The 10,598-nt window shown below is 37.7% G+C and overlaps 1 pseudogene; it reads left to right on the forward strand.

The window, feature by feature from the left end:
* The first annotated feature begins 8,501 nt into the window (after positions 1-8,501).
* On the forward strand, positions 8,502-9,558 carry LOC148787138 (uncharacterized; annotated as a pseudogene).
* Positions 9,559-10,598: the final 1,040 nt, after the last annotated feature.

A 10,598-nucleotide genomic window follows, 5' to 3' on the forward strand; every position in this document is an offset into this window, starting at 1 on the left:
ACCTTTTTCTTCTACTTCCACGAGAGCCTGAGTAATAGGTACAGTCAACAGGTATATACTGCATTCACTCTCTGGAAAGGTGGCTTCTTATACCGAAAAATAGTCTGAGGCTTGATAGAGGGGGCCTCCTCCTGTATTTCATTTTTTTTTCTCCATGAATTTCCTTCTTAGCACCTTGCGTGTCCTCCATGTTAATATAATTTGCAGCGGGAGCTAGGAGGTTATTGAACTTGGAGACTAGTTTCTTGGCCAAGGACTTGAAGAAGTCCTTGTCCAAAAGCCCTTGAAAGAAAGCACCGGCCTTTACTTCTTGAGTGGCGGAGGGCACCTCTAATGCAGCAGCATTAAATATCTTTACGTACTCCTTCAAAGGTTCATTATCCTTTTTCGTACGGTTGGGGTGTGCCAATTTGTTGGGAGTTCATCCCTCATTACCGCTTCAGAGAAGGGCACACCCTATTGCTCCTCTGCAAGGGCCCCGACAATCTAGTACTAGATATCCTGGAGACCCTTCTGAAGGCATTCCAGATGCGCAAGCCACTGAGGGGGGACCTTCTTAGAGGCCATTGGGGGAGGTCCCTTTCTCTCGGCCACTGGGGGTACGGATATAGGGGCGCCTTCTTCAGTTTCTTCTGTAGGGGCGTCCACATCAAACAGAGTGTCTATACAGGTGGGGGCAAAAACTGCAACCTACTCCCAAATAGCCGTTGAAACTATCCACTGAATGGCTCCCATATTCGAGGTAGTATTATGCTATATGGGGGGGGGGTTAGCCACAAGACCTACAGATCCAAGGGATGGTGGTACTGGTACCAGAGGTAGGAGCAGACCCTCAACTGGTTGAGGTCAGGGACGTCCCTACAACGACTTGCAAAATAACACATTAGCACTCTGACGTTCAAGTTAATATTTGGTTTAAGAGATAATAATCATAAAAAGTAAATCGTAATTAAGAATTGAAGTATGGTATAATTTCGTACAAGAATCATGTTTAGAGTGCAAAGAGAATGCAAAATGAAAATTGACAGCCAGCCAGAATCTAGAGTTTGGAAGGTATCCCCGACCTGGGGATCAAATCTGTATTTATAGGAGGGTGTCCCCCCTTCGGTGGGATTTTGCTATTCTTGGGTGGAATGGATAAAAGTTATTGGGATTTGCCACAATCTTATCTTCTGTCATCTTGCTAATGCAAGTCAGTCTCCACATTTAGGGGATCCTTCACCGACGAGGACTCCTAATCCACAAGGGGTCCTCTTTATCCCAGGAGTCTTAGGCTTTTAGGGAACCTCCCTTGACACGTGTATTCCATGTTGGTTGGGAGGTACACTTGGCGGTCCAGGTGTATGCCGCTAGGGGGCATTTAAATATAGATTTTTGGCCCGTCACCACTTGTTGGGCCACATTCTTTGGCTAAATCCACGAATATATTGGGTAATCACCCCCCCCCCCCAATGAGCTGTTGAATTGTCTATGTGGGGCCCTGGGCCCTTTTGCTCTTCCTTGGGACAGAGTTCCCTAGGTTGTATGCATCAGTATTAATTATTACAGTAACATACAAAATTATATTTATATTTTTGGATTTTTATTCTTTTAATATATTTTTATATATTTGATTCTATTATGACATAATTATGATATCACTGTTAGAACATTGCTCATGTAGTGGTTGAACCAATAATTCTTGATCCAATCAATTTTTTTATTCAAGCAATAGTTTCAGGGATTAAATTAACGTATGATACAAGTCAGCCATATTACAGTATAAATAGTAGCTATTCACCCTAATAAGAAACTTATAACTAGAAAAAAGAGTCACTAAAACTAAATAATGAATTTAATAATTTGCTAACATGCTTAAAATAATAAATGTAGATATTAACAAGTCAAAAAAGACTTAGAAAACTTTGAAACCAATTAACAAAGAGTGTTAAACAATTAATGCATTAAAAATTTAAAAGTACGACAATAAAGATAAAAATTTCAAAGTCCCCAAAGTTTTAAGAACCTATTATTATGATTAACTATAAAAAATAAAAATAAAAATTGTATGTCATGTATTATTAAAATTAAAATAACACAATAATGATCCTATTGAGCCCGATGATGACGATGGGAGGGGTTTGTCCTAACCCAAGACTCACCCCACCAAATCCCCCACTCTGCCAAACCTAATAAACGATGGGGAGCCCACCACACTAGAGCCTGTCCAAGAAAGAAGTCTGTCACGCTAAGTTTAGCCCAAGAAGGAAGCACAATTTGAAGGTCTATTGCACCCTTCTAAGGCTAACCCAAGTAAAGAGAGATGCCCTCAAGAAGCTGGACTCCTCAGTCTAGGAGGACTTCTTGCAGAGCAAGAGTCTTCATAAAGAGGGAATCCTTCTTCATCCAAAGACATGTTGCTCGAGTCAAAAAAAGGATAAGGTCATACCTTATCCCTAGATTCCCGCCTTCTTTCTCGGACACGCAACCCTCCTTCGAGTTCCTGCAAAGAGGGATTCCTCCTCTATAAATGTTGATAACCCCCCTCAACAGACCCCCGTTCAACAATTTGGACAATCTCTTGCTACTTCTTTGCCACTTTCAAATTTGTGCTTTTGCTATCTTTTGATTACGAGATTTTTATTTCTACTTGAATTTCTCATTACAACTTATCTCTACATTTATTTATTTTTAAATCCAGGATTACTTAAGCATCAAAGTGCTAATATTTTGTTTTGCAGGTCTTTTTTCTCAAATTGTCCCACTCAATTAGCCTAAATCTAGCATCAAGATCCAAGGACTTTAAACCAATGCCAAAATTGCACGCATCAATTCGCACCGTCTATGGCTGCAAAGGTTAAGGGAGTACCTGCAAAGGTTTAACACTGTGGATTTGGAGGTGCTCTCCACCACAGAAGAGCTGAAGTCCACAGTGCCTTCTCACAATGGCTCCTGGACGGGGACTTTTTCAAGTCCTTGGCCAAAAATCCCGCTTTGAAGTTCGGTACCCTCCTAGCTCCCGCGACCAAGTATATTAACATGGAGAACACCCAAGCATGCCAAGAAGGAGAGTCGCGGGGAGAAGAGGAAAGAAGCTCGGGAGGAACCCCCCTTCAAGAAATAGTGCACTGATTTTAGAGACAAGAAGACACCCTTCCAAAGCATCAATGCAGCCCACACCCCTCTAACGGTGCCTATCAGCCAGGCCCTCATTGTAGTTGAAGAAAAACCCCAGCATCCCAAGTCTAAAAAATTTTGCCCTTTTCATAATCATTATGGCCATACCACCGAAGAGTGTCAACATCTAAAGAATAAGATCGAGAGGCTTATACAAAATAGATATCTACTAGAGTACGTCTGTTGGAAAAAAGCTCGAGGCATAGGACCATACATTAAATAAGAAGCCAACAAAGGAAAAGAAGTAAAGATTTTCCCTTCGGAATCTTCACGAAATGAAGAAAGCAAGAATACATTTGAAAGAACGGGTGAAAGCAGTGATCCTCCTCAAAAAGGAGTCCTACAAATGATTGTGGGATGACCAAATGGAAGCGACTCCATCATGCAAGAAAGACCCAAGTTAGAGAAACAGACGGAGTAACTATAAAGGAAATCTAGGATGTCGGGGCAATGGAGGATGCCCCCTTCATCCAGTTCGGCAGGATGGAACGTTCAGGTCCCAAGAGCCCTCACAGCAACGCTCTAGTCATCACTGCGTTATTAGCCAATTATGAAGTGGGACGCATCTTCATAGATTCGGAAAGTTCTGCTGATTTGGAGAAACCTATGACTAGATGCAGCTAATAGACATCCCTCTGGAAAAGGTAATACCTCCCTCTACGGGTTTGCAGGGGAAGTGGTCCATCCTAGGGGCATGGTGTCATTTCCTTTGACCTTAGCACTCGAAGAACATGCCTGTTAAAATTCCTAGTAGTGCACACCCCTTCTGCCTATAATGTCATTATAGGAAGGCCTACCCTCAATGCCTTCCAAGTCATGATCTGTACCTACCATATGAAGATCAAGTTTCCTATGCCCCCAAAGTGTAGAAGATGTGGAAGGAGACCCCCTTCAATCTCGCAAGTATTATGTGGAGGCCGTGCGCAAAGGATAAAAGAGAAACAGGGACGAAATTTTTAAGGAGGCATCCCCCAGAAAATGTGAAAAGAATGCCCCTGAGGATAAAGAAAATGAGAAGGCATCCCCCAAGGTCCGTCCAACTAAAGAATTAATAAACGTTGAGGTTGTACTTGGGGATCCAGAAAAGTTTACATGCATTGGTTCTCAATTAAAAGATGCAATACGTGAAGAAATAATTCAATACGTACGTCGCAATGTGGACATCTTTGCTGCGGACCCCTCAGGTTTAGAAGGGATCGACCCTAACATCAGAACCCATCACTCAATATCGATCCCAATATCAAGCCGATAAAACAGAAGAAGTGGCACTATGGGCCTGAAAAAGACAAAATAATCCAGGTTGAAGTCGACAAACTATTGGCAGCCAGCAATATTGAAGAAATACAATTTCCTGAATGGTTATCTAACGTAGTGTTGGTACCCAAGCCAGGAGGAAAATGGCGAATGTGCGTCGATTTCAAGGATCTCAACAAAGCATGGCCTAAGGATTTTTATCCTCTCTCTCGATTGACCAACTAGTAGACTCTACATCTGAATGTGGACTTTTAAGCATGATGAATGCATCACAATAATACCATCAAATAATGCAGGAACCGGGTTTTTGCTAACAACGCATTGCAGACATGATACTTTTGGCCTACTATGAAATAAGATGCAAGGTAGCTGGTGATCAAATGTGAGAAATGCTAGAAGTACTCCTCTCTCATACATCAACCTGCGGAGCCCCTAACAAGCATGCTATCACCATGTCCCTTCGCAGAATGGGGGATAGATAGGGACCATTCCCCTAGCTCCTGGTAAAGGAAGTTCTATGTAGTAGCCATTGATTACTTTACCAAGTGGGTGGAAGCTGAACCAGTCGCCTGCATCACAGAAACGGAGGTGATGAAGTTGATATGGGATAGGGGTTACTAGACATGGTTGTAGTAGTTACCAAAGAAACGCGCTTCCTTTCCATAATTACAGTCGTCAAATTGGCCTAACAAAAAGCTAGAGATACGCTTTCCCCAAGAAGCTGCAGAAGGCGATAAACAGGGCAGACACCATGCTAATGAAAGCGAGTCCCTTCTTCCCCTGCTATAGGGACCCCTTCTCCAAGGGTTATAGAGCATCCTTCCTCCTTACAAGCGCTAGGATGATGAAGACGGATTTCTTCTTCCCGTGTTACAAGAACTCCTACTCTAAGGAGTTAGGAGGCATCCTTTCTCCTTAGAATAGGGGGAACTGAATGATAGCTATGACCCAAAAGCGGTTGGCCTAACAAGAGGTTCCAAACCCAAATCAGGTGCGGCAGCCTATAATGGAGACAGTCCGTCCAAAAGGTTTGGCCCAAGAGAGGGAGCCCACTAAGGTTTGGCCCAAGAGAGGAGCCCGCCACACTAGAGCCTATCCAAGAAAGAAGTCTGTTGCACCAAGTTTGGCCCAAGAAGGATGCCCAATTTGAAGGACTGTTGCACCCTTATGAGGCCAACCCAGGTAAAGAAAGTACTCTCAAGAAGCTGAATACCTCAGCCTAGGAGGACATCTTGCAGAGCAAAAGTCTTCATGAAGAGGGAATCCTTTTTCGTCCAAAGACGTGTTGTTTGAGTCGAAAAGAGAATAAGGTCGTACCTTATCCCCAAATTCCCACCTTCTTTCTCAGACACGCAGCTCTCCCTTAAGTTCCTGCAAAGAGGGACACCTTCTCTATAAATATAGACGGGACCCCTCAACCCACCCCCCTTCAACAATTTGGAAACTCTCTTGCTACTTCTCTACCACTTTCAAATTAGTGCATTTGCTATATTTTGCTTACGAGGTTCTTATTTTAACGTCAATTTCTCGTTACAGCTTATCTCTACATTATTTATTCTTAAATGCAGAAGTAACTTAAGCATCAAGTCTAAAGTATTATTTTACAGGCCCTTTTTCTCAAATTCTCCCACTCAATTAGCCCAAATCCAATCATCAAGATCCAAGGACTTTTGACCCGTGCTAAAATTCCAAGCATCAACTCTGATTTTTAATTTTATATATTTCATAAGTGTCTCAAATTATGCAATAAAAATAATATCATTTTCAATATAGATAATTTTTAGGTACTTTAACATAACTTAATAATTTTTCTGTGATGACAATTCATACTTAGTGGTTGAATATCTCAAAATTTTTGATTTAACGTGAAAACTAAGTTGCAAAAGAGCACATGGTGTTTGTTCCTACACATTCCTATGATAGTTAAAAGCGAATTGCTAAAAAAGAAGAATACGGCAAGCTCATTTTAATAGGAGATCATCAGTGGGAAGATGAGTCACTTCAAACTAAAACATTTTTATGAACCGAAACGACTTTCATGACCAAAATAGACATAGTCATGAGAAGCAAAGACATTAAAGACGGCTGCCATTCTCTTAATTATACCACTGACTGAACAGCTCTAAATATTACACATAAATTCCTTATATTTTAAAAATTACATTTAGCATTCCTGAGGTTTATTTTTATCTAATAAATAAATTCCTCCATTAGTCAAATTCATCAAAATTTATTGATAATAATAAAAAGCAAAGCTAAATTAAAAAAATTAATATTTATCCTCGATTGATTTATTAATAACTTATTGCAGGTTAAATAATTTTTTTTCCGACTAATGATGAAGATATACCTCTTCGGGTGGTTTAATAAAAAAAATAATTTTTTTCTTACTAAACTATTCGTATAACGGTGAAAATATACCTCCTCTAATGCATTAACGTGTGAAGACATGTCAGGGTAGTTTGATCATGAAAATTCTTTTTGATCTGCAATAAATCAATAGTAACTCAATTAAAGAAAGATACGGATTCTTTTTAATTTTTTTTGTTAATATCAGCAAATTCAGTTAATTTTGACTAACAGAACAACTTATTTATTAGATGAAAAAGCAAACATCAGGAGTGCTAAATGTAATTTTCAAAATCACAAAATATCTATGTATAATCACATCAAAGAGCAAGAATGAAGAATGTAATTATCCCTATTCTTTATGCAAGTGTAACTATATTTCTCATTTAAACTTTTTTTAAATACCTACATGTTAGATACTAATTTCTATTTACATTAGGGGATGTTGGAAATTTTTGGTTTTAATGAAGTCGGAGTTTTTGTCAAAAGTTGACCAACTTTTGATGTGGGTTACATTTATTGATTATGGAATTACTTAGGGTTAACATAACCTACACCCATAATGGACGAATATGAAAGACAACTCTACTATAATTCCTACAGCATTTTTCAAGGAAAATATTTGGATGTATTATATTAATATGTATATATCAATGTATACACCTCTTCATATTCATTTTTAATACCCATTATGTTATACACTCTTTTGTATCCCCCATTATAATTTGTAATTAAAATATTTATGATGTTTTTTTTGTAACCACAATTTTGGTGGTCTATAAATACCACCATGTATTTCATTTGTAAAGTGATTTTGGAGTGAATAAGAAAGTTTGTTGGAGAAATACATATATTATTTTTTTATATTCTATTAAGAGTGATAGACCAATAAACTTATAATTTCTCTAAGTTTATAAGGCGTTATCAGCACGACGTTACGTTACGATCGATCAAAGTAAAATGTTAATTTTATTAGTATATTTTTTATTCTTTGTTTGTTTACCTCTACAATATCATAGTTACTTTTATTCTTGAATATTTCATAATAAAATATGAGTAATTATATTATATATTTCAATGTCTCCTAAAGTAGACATATATATATAAATTCTCAATTTTATCCCCTGAAGTGGATGTGATATTGCCTCCAGAAGCAGGCATACAATTCTTAATTTTATCCCCTGAAGTGGATATGTTCTATAAAATTTCATTGCTTCCTGAAGTAAGTAATGAGTTAAAATCATCTCCAGTAGTAGGTGAAATATTTTGTACCAATTATGTGCAATATCATCCCTGAAGCGATGATAATATAATATTTAATTTTCTCACCACCTGAAGTGTTTTGAGATAATGGCTTGATCAAGAAGCCCGATGCTTCTTCGTTTATTTATTTGATTTGTGATAATTTTTCGATAACATAGTTTTGTTTCATATGCCCTTGTATGTATTTTACATGTTTTGCTAGTATATGCAACAAAATTTATTTATTAAGAAAATGATTTGGCATGAATACCATTTAATTGCTATTTGTAACATTATAAAATTTAAGGCAAACATTTTTATTTAATTCCATGTATACATGCCATTATAATTCATATTAATTACATGGTAACTTATATGTAACTTGTTAGTAATGTTTCATGTCATTTTTTTACTTTATATCATATGTAATACATATTATTTTACGTTTATGTATATGTTGAATATTATGCTAAAAGTGCATATTAACTTGTTGTAGCTTAATGGCCAATCTCATAAAATTGGATTTCGTTGCTCTTGATGTTTCTGGAAAAAAACTACCTATCATGGGTTCTTGATGCCGAACTACATTTGGCAAGTAGCAAATTGGGAGAAACAATAAAAGAAAATACTGTTGCTTCGGAGCAAGACTGTGCTAAAGCAATGATTTTGCTTCGTCATCATCTTCATGAGAGCCTGAAGTCTCAATATTTAACAGTCAAAAGTCCTTTTCAACTCTGGAAGAGTTTAAAGGATCGATTTGACCATCAAAAGACTGTAATCTTACCACGTGCAAGATATGAGTGGATACAACTGTGACTGCAAGATTTCAAAACGATTGCTGAATATAATTCTGAAATGTTTCGAATTGTATCAAAGTTGAGGTTATGTGGAGAAGATGTGACGGATGGACAAATGTTGGAAAAAATATTTTCTACTTTTCATGCATCCAACCTTGTACTCCAGCAGCAGTACAGGGAACGTGGGTTCAAAACCTATTCAAAGTTGATTTCATGCATGCATGTTGCAGAAGAAAATAATCAGCTTTTGTTGAATAACCATAACGCCCGACCCACTGGTTCCAAGCCACTTCCTGAAATTTCAACGGCATTGCCTGAAGCAAATGCTACTTCTTCACAAAAGAGGCGTGGTCATTACCATGGCTCACCACGGGGCCATTCTTATGGTCGTGGTCGTGGTCGCGGTAATGGTCGTGGTAATATATGGATTAATCCCATTATTCAGAAGCACAATGGGAACAAGGCAAAGAATCAACAAGAGAAAACTACAAATGAAGATCTTTGCTATAGATGTGGGATGTCTGGGCATTGGTCCCGTACCTGTCGTACGGCACAACATCTGGTCAAATTATACTAGGCTTCTGTAAAAGCGAAGGGTAAAGAAGTTGAGACTAATTTTGTTGAGGCTGGAATCTCAGACAATACCCACATAGATGCTTTAGATTTTTTCCAGTCTATTAAAAATGAAGATAAAAATCTCCCTGAGCTGCCCCTACAGTTTGGTGACATTATTGAGGATTTTGACATGCTTGTTGATTAGATTTGTCTCATATGCCATTAGTATATTTTTATTATTCAGTTACGTTTAGTTTCATTGATAGGGTATTTCTTTTAATCTTGTAATGTTTTTATATTTTATGAATGAAGTGTTTCTTTTACTTATTATATATCTATCTCATGTATATAGAATGGATCAAGCCATTACAAATCTCAATGACAAGGAACATTGTCTTGTTGATAGTGCAACTATGCATACAATTATGAGAAACAAGAAATTTTTCTCAAACTTGTTAATGACAAGAACAAATGTGAGTACTATTTCAGGAGTTAGTAATCTTATTGAAGGCTCCGAAAGAGCTACAATCTTGTTATCTGAAGGAACAAGATTACATATCAATGATGCCTTATATTCTAGTAAATCACAAAGGAACTTATTGAGTTTCAAGGACATTCGACAAAATGGTTTTCATATTGAAACCATGAATGAAAATGGTATCGAATATCTGTACCTTACAACATATAAAACTGGCCAGAAGCAAGTTTTAGAAAGAATGGGAACATATACTTATGGCTTATATGGCACATTGATAAGCTGTTGAAGTTAGTTGATCAAAGTATTTTTACTTTGTGGCATGATAGACTTGGTCACCCAGGTAAAACAATGATGTATAGGACCATTGAAAATTCACATGGACACCCACTAAAGGACCTGAAGTTCCTTGTTAAAAGTGATTTTATATGCTCGGCTTGTTCTCTTGAAAAATTAATTACAAAGTCATCTATGACAAAAGTGAATGTAGAATCTCCTACGTTTCTTGAACGAATTCAAGGAGACATGCGGGCCAATAACACCGTCATGTGGGCCATTTAAATACTTTATGGTGTTGATTGACGCATCAACACGTTGGTCACATGTAAGCTTGTTGTCAATACGAAATGTTGCTTTTGCAAGACTGTTAGCCCAAATTATTAAATTGATGGCTCATTTTCCTGATTTTTCTATTAAAAGGATAAGGTTAGATAATGCGGGAGAGTTTACTTTTAAATCCTTCAATGATTATTGTTAATCAATTGGGATAG

This window comes from Sesamum indicum, linkage group LG8, assembly GCF_026168435.1.
Source record: "Sesamum indicum cultivar Baizhima isolate 11 linkage group LG8, ASM2616843v1, whole genome shotgun sequence".
Taxonomy (NCBI): domain Eukaryota; kingdom Viridiplantae; phylum Streptophyta; class Magnoliopsida; order Lamiales; family Pedaliaceae; genus Sesamum; species Sesamum indicum.